We start from the raw sequence: 11,158 nt of genomic DNA, 5'->3' as shown, positions 1-11,158 counted from the left end.
TGTATGTGGTTGAATTTTTGGATCATCTTCACCTTGGATTGTTTCTTATTGCCTTATTTTACTTCCAACAAATCTTTGTTGCTCCCATGTGTCTTCCTTGTCCCTTTGAAAAATCTTTTGATAAATTCTCTTGATTCATATCAAGTGTTTGTTTTGGAAGACAAACCTTTTCCTTACGGTACATTGTGCCATTGTGAAAAGTGTATAGGGTTTGGTTTATTTTGTTTGAACCTTGCTCTTTTGGGGAGTTTGCTATCTCATTCTTTCTTACATGATTTATTTGCTTGAATGAGATAAATCCTTGAGCATGTTTGCTTTATTTCATCCTTTATGCTCAATGGTTTCTTCTTAGTTCATTTGCTGAACTTTGTTGAACAAATCTTTTGTGATTTGCTTCTTAGATATAACTTGGATAACAAATTTGTTTTGTGGCACCTCTATGCCTTATCTAATTCTTTTGGTGTTTTGTCCAAAGTATATCTTTCTTGGATCTTTAAAGGTTTTGGTGCATGCTTATATGTAATTTGTTTATACTTGTAGCATGCTTGCTTTCTTTTGATCCATTATGTAGGATATACTCCATCAAATCCTAAATGGCTAAGATGTGCATGAAATTCAAACTTCATCTAAATATGCACATGTTTATATGGAGTGTGTCCTATATATTGTGGTTAGTCTAACCATGTTGGACCCAATGAGTTTGGGGACCAAGATGTACTTGAATAATTGATACGTCTCTGACGTATCGATAATTTCTTATGTTCAATGCCACATTATTGATGTTATCTACATGTTTTATGCACACTTTATGTCATATTCGTCCATTTTCTGGAACTAACCTATTAACAAGATGCCGGAGTGCCAGTTGCTGTTTTCTGCTGTTTTTGGTTTCAGAAATCCTAGTAAGGAAATATTCTCGAATTGGACGAAATCAACGCCCAGGGTCCTATTTTGCCACGAAGCTTCCAGAAGTCCAAAGAGGAGACGAAGTGGGGCCACGAGGTGGCCACACCCTAGGGCGGCGCCCCCCCTTGGCCGCGCGGCCCTATGGTGTGGGCCCCTCGTGCCGCCTCCTGACCTGCCCTTCCGCCTACTTAAAGCCTCCGTTGCGAAACCCCCAGTACCGAGAGCCACGATACGGAAAACCTTCCAGAGACGCCGCCGCCGCCGATCCCATCTCGGGGGATTCAGGAGATCGCCTCCGGCACCCTGCCGGAGAGGGGATTCATCTCCCGGAGGACTCTACGCCGCCATGGTCGCCTCCGGAGTGATGTTTGAGTAGTCTACCCCTGGACTATGGGTCCATAGCAGTAGCTAGATGGTTGTCTTCTCCCCATTGTGCTTCATTGTCGGATCTTGTGAGCTGCCTAACATGATCAAGATCATCTATCTGTAATTCTATATGTTGCGTTTGTTGGGATCCGATGAATAGAGAATACTTGTTATGTTGATTATCAAAGTTATGTCTATGTGTTGTTTATGATCTTGCATGCTCTCCGTTACTAGTAGATGCTCTGGCCAAGTAGATGCTTGTAACTCCAAGAGGGAGTATTTATGCTCGATAGTGGGTTCATGCCTCCATTGATATCTGGGACGATGTGAAGAAAGTTCTAAGGTTGTGGATGTCTGTTGCCACTAGGGATAAAACATTAGTGCTATGTTCAAGGATGTAGTTCTTGATTACATTACGCGCAATACTTAATGCAATTGTCTGTTGTTAGCAACTTAATACGGAGGGGGTTCGGATGATAACACGAAGGTGGACTTTTTAGGCATAGATGCATGCTGGATGGCGGTCTATGTACTTTGTCGTAATGCCCAATTAAATCTCACTATACTCATCATAATATGTATGTGCATGGTCATGTCCTCTTTATTTGTCAATTGCCCAACTGTAATTTGTTCACCCAACATGCTGTTTATCTTATGGGAGAGACACCTCTAGTGAACTGTGGACCCCAGTCCAATTCTCTATACTGAAATACAATCTACTGCAATACTGTTCTACTATTTTCTGCAAACAATCATCTTCCACACAATACGGTTAATCCTTTGTTACAGCAAGCCGGTGAGATTGACAACCTCACTGTTTCGTTGGGGCAAAGTACTTTGGTTGTGTTGTGCAGGTTCCACGTTGGCGCCGAAATCCCTGGTGTTGCGCCGCACTACATCCCGCCGCCATCAACCTTCAACGTGCTTCTTGGCTCCTCCTGGTTCGATAAACCTTGGTTTCTTTCTGAGGGAAAACTTGCTGCTGTGCGCATCATACCTTCCTCTTGGGGTTCCCAACGAACGTGTGAGTTACACGCCATCAAGCTCTTTTTCTGGCGCCGTTGCCGGGGAGATCAAGACACGCTGCAAGGGGAGTCTCTACTTCCCAATCTCTTTACTTTGTTTTTGTCTTGCTTAGTTTTATTTACTACTTTGTTTGCTGCACTAAATCAAAATACAAAAAAATTAGTTGCTAGTTTTACTTTATTTGCTATCTTGTTTGCTATATCAAAAACACAAAAAAATTAGTTACTTGCATTTACTTTACTTATTTCATCATGTTTCCTCCTAAGTTTGTTCTTAAAGATGTACCGGTAGGTCGAGGGTCTATCCTTGGGAAAGACAATATAGAAGATTTTTTCACTCATATTAGTACGGTCGAAGATTTTGAAGATAGACACTTGGTAGAACTTGCTCCCACTTATGAAATTGCAGTTGCTTCTTTAGTACACGCGTTAGAAGCTAGATTTGTTAATCTTAATCCTGTGATTCAACATATGTTTCTTACACTCAGTGATATGGAAGAAGGGGAAAAGAAAGATTTTGTTTTAGAAACCCTTCTTAGAGAATTTGGTGGTATAGCAAGAGAGGCTAGAAAGGTCTTTGCTAAATTTAATATGCTTGGTTCCTATACCAATTTTGTTAGTCTCCTTGAAAAGATGGACATGGATAGAATAAGATACACTAATAATATTGATGATGGTGGGGAGATCAAAGCACCAATACCATGTAAACTCCTAGCTATGAATGATGCACTAGAAAATAACTATGCTTGGCTTGTTCCTGAAAATTTGTTTGATGAGAGTAGCACGCCTAAGACTAATGAAAAGGGAGATGCTAAAACTTATGTATCTAATATACTATGCCTGGTTGAGAAAACTCCGCACCCCGCTGTAGAAGCCCCATCCTTCGATAATACTTGATACACACTTTCTGCGCCTAGCTGAAAGGCGTTAAAGAAAAGCGCTTATGGGAGACAACCCATGTTTTTACCTATAGTACTTTGTTTTTATTTTGTGTCTTGGAAGTTTTTTACTACTGTAGCAACCTCTCCTTATCTTAGTTTAGTGTTTTGTTGTGCCAAGTAAAGTCGTTGATAGAAAAGTTCATACTAGATTTGGATTACTGCGCAGAAACAGATTTCTTTGCTGTCACGAATCTGGGCAGTTTTCTCTGTAGGTACCTCATAAAATTATGCCAATTTACGTGAGTGATCCTCAGATATGTACGCAACTTTCATTGAATTTGAGCATTTTCATTTGAGCAAGGCTGGTGCCTCGATAAAATTCGTCAATACGAACTGTTCTGTTTTTGACAGATTCTGCCTTTTATTTCGCATTGCCTCTTTTGCTATGTTGGATGAATTTCTTTGATCCATTAATGTCCAGTAGCTTTATGCAATGTCCAGAAGTGTTAAGAACGATTGTGTCACCTCTGAACATGTTAATTTTTATTGTCGCTAACCCTCTAATGAGTTGTTCTAAGTTTGGTGTGGAGGAAGTTTTCAAGGATCAAGAGAGGAGTATGATGCAACATGATCAAGGAGAGTGAAAGCTCTAAGCTTGGGGATGCCCCGGTGGTTCACCCCTGCATATTCTAAGAAGACTCAAGCGTCTAAGCTTGGGGATGCCCAAGGCATCCCCTTCTTCATCGACAACATTATCAGGTTCCTCCCCTGAAACTATATTTTTATTCCATCACATCTTATGTGCTTTGCTTGGAGCGTCGGTTTGTTTTTGTTTTTTATTTTGTTTGAATAAAATGGATCCTAGCATTCACTTTATGGGAGAGAGACACGCTCCGCTGTAGCATATGGACAAGTATGTCCTTAGTTTCTACTCATAGTATTCATGGCGAAGTTTATTCTTCGTTAAATTGTTATATGGTTGGAATTGGAAAATGATACATGTAGTAATTGCTATAAATGTCTTCGGTAATGTGATACTTGGCAATTGTTGTGCTCATGTTTAAGCTCTTGCATCATATACTTTGCACCCATTAATGAAGAAATACATAGAGCATGCTAAAATTTGGTTTGCATATTTGGTTTCTCTAAGGTCTAGATAATTTCTAGTATTGAGTTTGAACAACAAGGAAGATGGTGTAGAGTCTTATAATGTTTTCAATATGTCTTTTATGTGAGTTTTGCTGCACCGGTTCATCCTTGTGTTTGTTTCAAATAAGCCTTGCTAGCCTAAACCTTGTATCGAGAGGGAATACCTCTCATGCATCCAAAATACTTGAACCAACCACTATGCCATTTGTGTCCACCATACCTACCTACTACATGGTATTTTCCGCCATTCCAAAGTAAATTGCTTGAGTGCTACCTTTAAAATTCCATCATTCACCTTTGCAATATATAGCTCATGGGACAAATAGCTTAAAAACTATTGTGGTATTGAATATGTACTTATGCACTTTATCTCTTATTAAGTTGCTTGTTGTGCGATAACCATGTTCACTGGGGACGCCATCAACTATTCTTTGTTGAATTTCATGTGAGTTGCTATGCATGTTCGTCTTGTCTGAAGTAAGAGCGATCTACCACCTTATGGTTAAGCATGCATATTGTTAGAGAAGAACATTGGGCCGCTAACTAAAGCCATGATCCATGGTGGAAGTTTCAGTTTTGGACATATATCCTCAATCTCATATGAGAAAATTATTAATTGTTGTTACATGCTTATGCATAAAAGAGGAATCCACTATCTGTTGTCTATGTTGTCCCGGTATGGATGTCTAAGTTGAGAATAATCAATAGCGAGAAATCCAATGCGAGCTTTCTCCTTAGACCTTTGTACAGGCGGCATAGAGGTACCCCTTTGTGACACTTGGTTAAAACATGTGCATTGTGATGATCCGGTAGTCCAAGCTAATTAGGACAAGGTGCGGGCACTATTAGTATACTATGCATGAGGCTTGCAACTTGTAAGATATAATTTACATGATACATATGCTTTATTACTACCGTTGACAAAATTGTTTCATGTTTTCAAAATCAAAGCTCTAGCACAAATATAGCAATCGATGCTTTTCCTCTATGGAGGACCATTCTTTTACTTTCAATGTTGAGTCAGTTCACCTATTTCTCTCCACCTCAAGAAGCAAACACTTGTGTGAACTGTGCATTGATTCCTACATACTTGCATATTGCACTTATTATATTACTCTATGTTGACAATATCAATGAGATATACATGTTATAAGTTGAAAGCAACCGCTGAAACTTAATCTTCCTTTGTGTTGCTTCAATGCTTTTACTATGAATTATTGCTTTATGAGTTAACTCTTATGCAAGACTTATTGATGCTTGTCTTGAAGTGCTATTCATGAAAAGTCTTTGCTTTATGATTCACTTGTTTACTCATGTCATATACATTGTTTTGATCGCTGCATTCACTACATATGCTTTACAAATAGTATGATCAAGGTTATGATGGCATGTCACTCCAGAAATTATCTGTGTTATCGTTTTACCTGCTCGGGACGAGCAGAACTAAGCTTGGGGATGCTGATACGTCTCCGACGTATCGATAATTTCTTATGTTCCATGCCACATTATTGATGTTATCTACATGTTTTATGCACACTTTATGTCATATTCGTGCATTTTCTGGAACTAACCTATTAACAAGATGCCGAAGTGCCGATTCTTGTTTCTGCTGTTTTTGGTTTCAGAAATCCTAGTAAGGAAATATTCTCGGAATTGGACGAAATCAACGCCAGTGGTCCTATTTTGCCACGAAGCTTCCAGAAGTCCGAAGAGGAGACGAAGTGGGGCCACGAGGTGGCCACACCCTAGGGCGGCGCGGCCCCCCCCCTTGGCCGCGCGGCCCTGTGGTGTGGGCCCCTCGTGCCGCCTCCTGACCTGCCCTTCCGCCTACTTAAAGCCTTCGTTGCGAAACCCCCAGTACCGAGAGCCACGATACGGAAAACCTTCCAGAGACGCCGCCGCCGCCGATCCAATCTCGGGGGATTCAGGAGATCGCCTCCGGCACCCTGCCGGAGAGGGGATTCATCTCCCGGAGGACTCTACGCCGCCATGGTCGCCTCCGGAGTGATGTGTGAGTAGTCTACCCCTGGACTATGGGTCCATAGCAGTAGCTAGATGGTTGTCTTCTCCCCATTGTGCTTCATTGTCGGATCTTGTGAGCTGCCTAACATGATCAAGATCATCTATCTGTAATTCTATATGTTGCGTTTGTTGGGATCCGATGAATAGAGAATACTTGTTATGTTGATTATCAAAGTTATGTCTATGTGTTGTTTATGATCTTGCATGCTCTCCGTTACTAGTAGATGCTCTGGCCAAGTAGATGCTTGTAACTCCAAGAGGGAGTATTTATGCTCGATAGTGGGTTCATGCCTCCATTGATATCTGGGACAGTGACAGAAAGTTCTAAGGTTGTGGATGTGCTGTTGCCACTAGGGATAAAACATTAGTGCTATGTTCAAGGATGTAGTTACTGATTACATTACGCGCAATACTTAATGCAATTGTCTGTTGTTAGCAACTTAATAATCGGAGGGGTTCAGATGATAACCTGAAGGTGGACTTTTTAGGCATAGATGCATGCTGGATGGCGGTCTATGTACTTTGTCGTAATGCCCAATTAAATCTCACTATACTCATCATAATATGTATGTGCATGGTCATGTCCTCTTTATTTGTCAATTGCCCAACTGTAATTTGTTCACCCAACATGCTGTTTATCTTATGGGAGAGACACCTCTAGTGAACTGTGGACCCCGGTCCAATTCTCTATACTGAAATACAATCTACTGCAATACTGTTCTACTATTTTCTGCAAACAATCATCTTCCACACAATACGGTTAATCCTTTGTTACAGCAAGCCGGTGAGATTGACAACCTCACTGTTTCGTTGGGGCAAAGTACTTTGGTTGTGTTGTGCAGGTTCCACGTTGGCGCCGGAATCCCTGGTGTTGCGCCGCACTACATCCCGCCGCCATCAACCTTCAACGTGCTTCTTGGCTCCTCCTGGTTCGATAAACCTTGGTTTCTTTCTGAGGGAAAACTTGCTGCTGTGCGCATCATACCTTCCTCTTGGGGTTCCCAACGAACGTGTGAGTTACACGCCATCAATAATGTTTTAGGTACATTAGAGATGCAATGGAGGCTTGTCTCATCTATAAGGAAAGTGTTGTCACCATATGAGAATTGGAGTCAAGCTAGGATGATCGATGAACTCTTATCTACTACATCAAGCCATTGCTATCTCGGTAACAAGTATCTTTTTCATGCATTCTCATATAGCATCCAACCTCTTATAGGTTGTATCTTGGCATGAAATTATTTATTTCAAAAATATTGCGGTTCTTGAAAACTCATTTTTAAAGTAAAACTTTTTATTGTACATTTGAGTAATTTGAGAAGATGCATATGTTGGGAATATATATACATCATGTTTATGATTCACCTACCCAAATATGCCCTCTAGCAATTTATTGCATATCAATTCCTCAAAGAGCTCTTATGTGCAATATTGATGAAATTGCAAAATAAATCCATATTTATGATACTTGTTGCCTTTCTCAAAACACTCCAACTAGCTCTATTTCCCTTATTGTTAGTTGTGATGTTTTTGAGGTTTAACTTGGTTGAAGTTCATTCATATACCATAAGTGAAAATTGGAGCCATAGGCTATATATGCTTCTTAAGCAAACATCCTTTGGTATATTTTATGACTTCATCTAGGATATCTTGTCTTATCTATTTTGTTAACCTCTTGTGTGTGCATGTTTCTTTATGGATCACTTTGTCCACTTTAGAAACTCATATACATAAGAGCGTTAATCCATCATCTTGATATCCTTGTTCTTTGCCGACCATCTTTTACCCCTTTTGTTTTTAGTGGTTTGGTAAAGAAAATTTATGAGTGCTTGGTTTATTTATTTTCTTCATGCACTCATATCTCGTAATTGTTGGACTAAAGTTGTTCTTGATAAGCATACTCTCTTTATCTTAGTTGTGTTCTAAATGATATATAGGGAGTGAGGATTCCATGTTTGTGCATATTGTATTCAAATGCAAACATTATAAATTGTGCACGAACCTTGGGGAGCTTTCTTATTTCCAGAAGCACTATATCTCTCTTATCATGATATCTTTGTTTGTCCAATTGGATCTTTGATTGCTTGCTTTATTTGTTGAAGCTCACTTCACCATGTTATCTTTATGCAATCTTTGATCCTCAATATAGTTTGACTTCCTTCAAGTATTCATCATTGGATATGTGCACTTGATTCCACTCAAATTATGAGAAGTGCACACTTTGGGGAGGAACTCACATTATATTGGCCTTCTAAATTTTTCACCCATTTTGACAATCGATGCCAATGGGGGAGAAGTTTAGAGGGTTTAAGGGAATGGTTTTATACTTAAGTTTGGTTTGTGCTTAAGTGTTTTGCCTCTCATGCATTCCATATCTACATGTCTTGCATGGTTGTATATATATAGTGGAAACTATCCCAAAGGTTAATCTTGACAATATATGCAATGAATTCATGTTCATCACACGTGCATACATTGTGGGGGAGTTTTCTATATATATATTGGTTCTACTCACATCTCCTGCATTTGTTGTAGTTGTGTGAGTAGAGCCAGTTTTGAGATGGGCTAGTAGCTTTGTGCTACTTGACCATATCAAATACAACCTCTTGTATACAACTTATTCTCGGATAAGTTGCGTACTTGTTTCTAATATTCATTATATAAACCCTCTTATTGTGGTTGTCATCAATTACCAAAATGGGGGAGATTGTAAGGGTATATTGCCCCTATGTGTGGTTTTGGTAATCAATGACAACCCCTATGGACTAATGTTTTCATTGAGTTTATATGAAGAAATATTCCATAGGATCTACTTGCTCTCCATGTGTCGGATTCAGGTATGGATGCCATGAAGATAAAGATATACCTTGTGATTTGGCATCAAGATCATCGGTATGAAGATATATATGTGATATGATCAAGAAGAAGAAATGAAGATGGAGTTCTTATGTGGAACTCAATATTAGCCATGCTCTATCTCAAGTGAGTATGAGAAGATACAAGGTTGAGTTGGGCAAGTTCAAGATGAGCATCTTGAGTGGATCACATGCTTGAAGCTTGCCGTCCATTTGGTGATAGTGGACATGTGAAGATGTGCATCAATGAAGCTTTCCCATCATTGTGTATAGGGGAGCATTTGTGAGTATACACGAAGCGACAATGATCAAGTGATGGGATGCACAAGGCAAAGGTATGACCTAGATAGGTTTTCCTTTTACCGGTCTCGAGGTGGTTGATGGGAGACCGGATTATAGGATAGATAGCCACACTATCAAGAGGGGCTTTCTGTTGGGTAACTTGATCACGTCGTCTTAGGGAGCTCAATCCTTTGCATCTTTGCACATTCTTATTGCTTCTTGGTATTTCTCGGTGTGAGGTTCTTGAGCTTGTTGCTAGCTTTACAACAAGTCCAAGTTCATTGAAAACGGAGTTCGCATGCATCTTCTATTGCGTTTTCAAGGTTGGGTGATTTTACCGGTTATTCATGATATAAGGTTGTACCTTTTATATTCATGATAAAATCCCCTCCTACAGATTCTTGGGTTTTCACTTTCCATAAGATAGCATTTGTTGTTATCTTCCAAACAAAATTGGTTTCATGCGATTCAGAGTTCGGGAGCATTTGTTATTAAAGAAAAGATAAAAAGGGAAAAGAATAAAAAGAAAAGAAAAGAAAAAAAGAAAAAGGGGGAGAGGCTGCCGGCCGGCCGCCGGCTGCGGGCCGCAAGGCTGCCCACCCGGCCGAGTCCGGCCTGGCGGCCTGTGCCATCCGGGGGCAGGTCCCGTGGGCCTGCCGGTTTTACTCCGGCCCAAGTGCCGGTTCCGCAACGGGCCGCCAGTGCTCACCCGGCCCGGCCAGGGGCCTCCTCCGGACCGCGCGTCGCCCCCTTACGCGCCGCCCACGCGCGGCTGGGCGCCCGGCTTGCCCCGCCTGGGCCTGGCTGCTCCGAGCGGCCCACGCGCCCCGCCCGGTGGCAGCCGGCCTGACCGGACCGGCCACCGGCCTCCTCAGCCTGGGCCGGTCATTGGGCCAGGCCACTTTTTGGAGCTTTTTTTCTGCCCGTTTTTCTGTCTTTTTCCCCCAACAGTTATTTTTCCACTTGGGCTATAAATACCTTTCTTCCACCTTGAGCCCAGGTAGTTCTTCTCTCTCTCACCTCCATTGTTGCTATTTGAAGAACTCGCTCTCCCTCTTGAAACCTCCAACCATTCTTGCTCATATTTGAGGATTTGAGAGAGGGGATCTAGATCTACACTTCCACCAAACCATTTCTTCTCTAAGTGAGGGAATCTCTTGGGATCTAGATCTTGGAGTCTTTGGTTGACTTTCCCCCTTGTTCTTCCTCTCCAATCTCATCCTAGCATTCGTTGCTTTGGTGGGATTTGAGTGTGAAGGAATTGAACACCTCCGGTGTTCTTGCTTTGCATCATTGCATAGTGTTGAGCTCTCCACCACGATTTGTTCGAGTGAGAGACCGTGAGCTTGTTACTCTTGGAGGGTGACCTCCTAGTTGGCTTGGTGATTGGTGTCCCGGTGATCTCTTCGTGGAAGATTGTGAAGGGGCCCGGGCTTCTCCTTCGTGGAGCTTGTGAAGTGGTTGTGGAGCTTGCCATCTCCGGAGCGGAGGAAAAGCTAACCATAAGGAAAGGGCCATTATCCTTCGTGGGTGTGGTTCGGAGAATAGGGTGAGCCTTCGTGGCGCGGGGAATCCTTCGTGGGACCTCCACTCCTCCAAACGTGACGTACCTTGTTGCAAAGCAAGGGAACACGGGAATACATCCTCGTCTCCGCGTGCCTCGGTTATTTCT

The sequence above is a fragment of the Lolium perenne genome, chromosome 5, assembly GCF_019359855.2.
Source record: "Lolium perenne isolate Kyuss_39 chromosome 5, Kyuss_2.0, whole genome shotgun sequence".
Lineage (NCBI taxonomy): Eukaryota > Viridiplantae > Streptophyta > Magnoliopsida > Poales > Poaceae > Lolium > Lolium perenne.
This window is presented reverse-complemented; position numbering follows the sequence as displayed.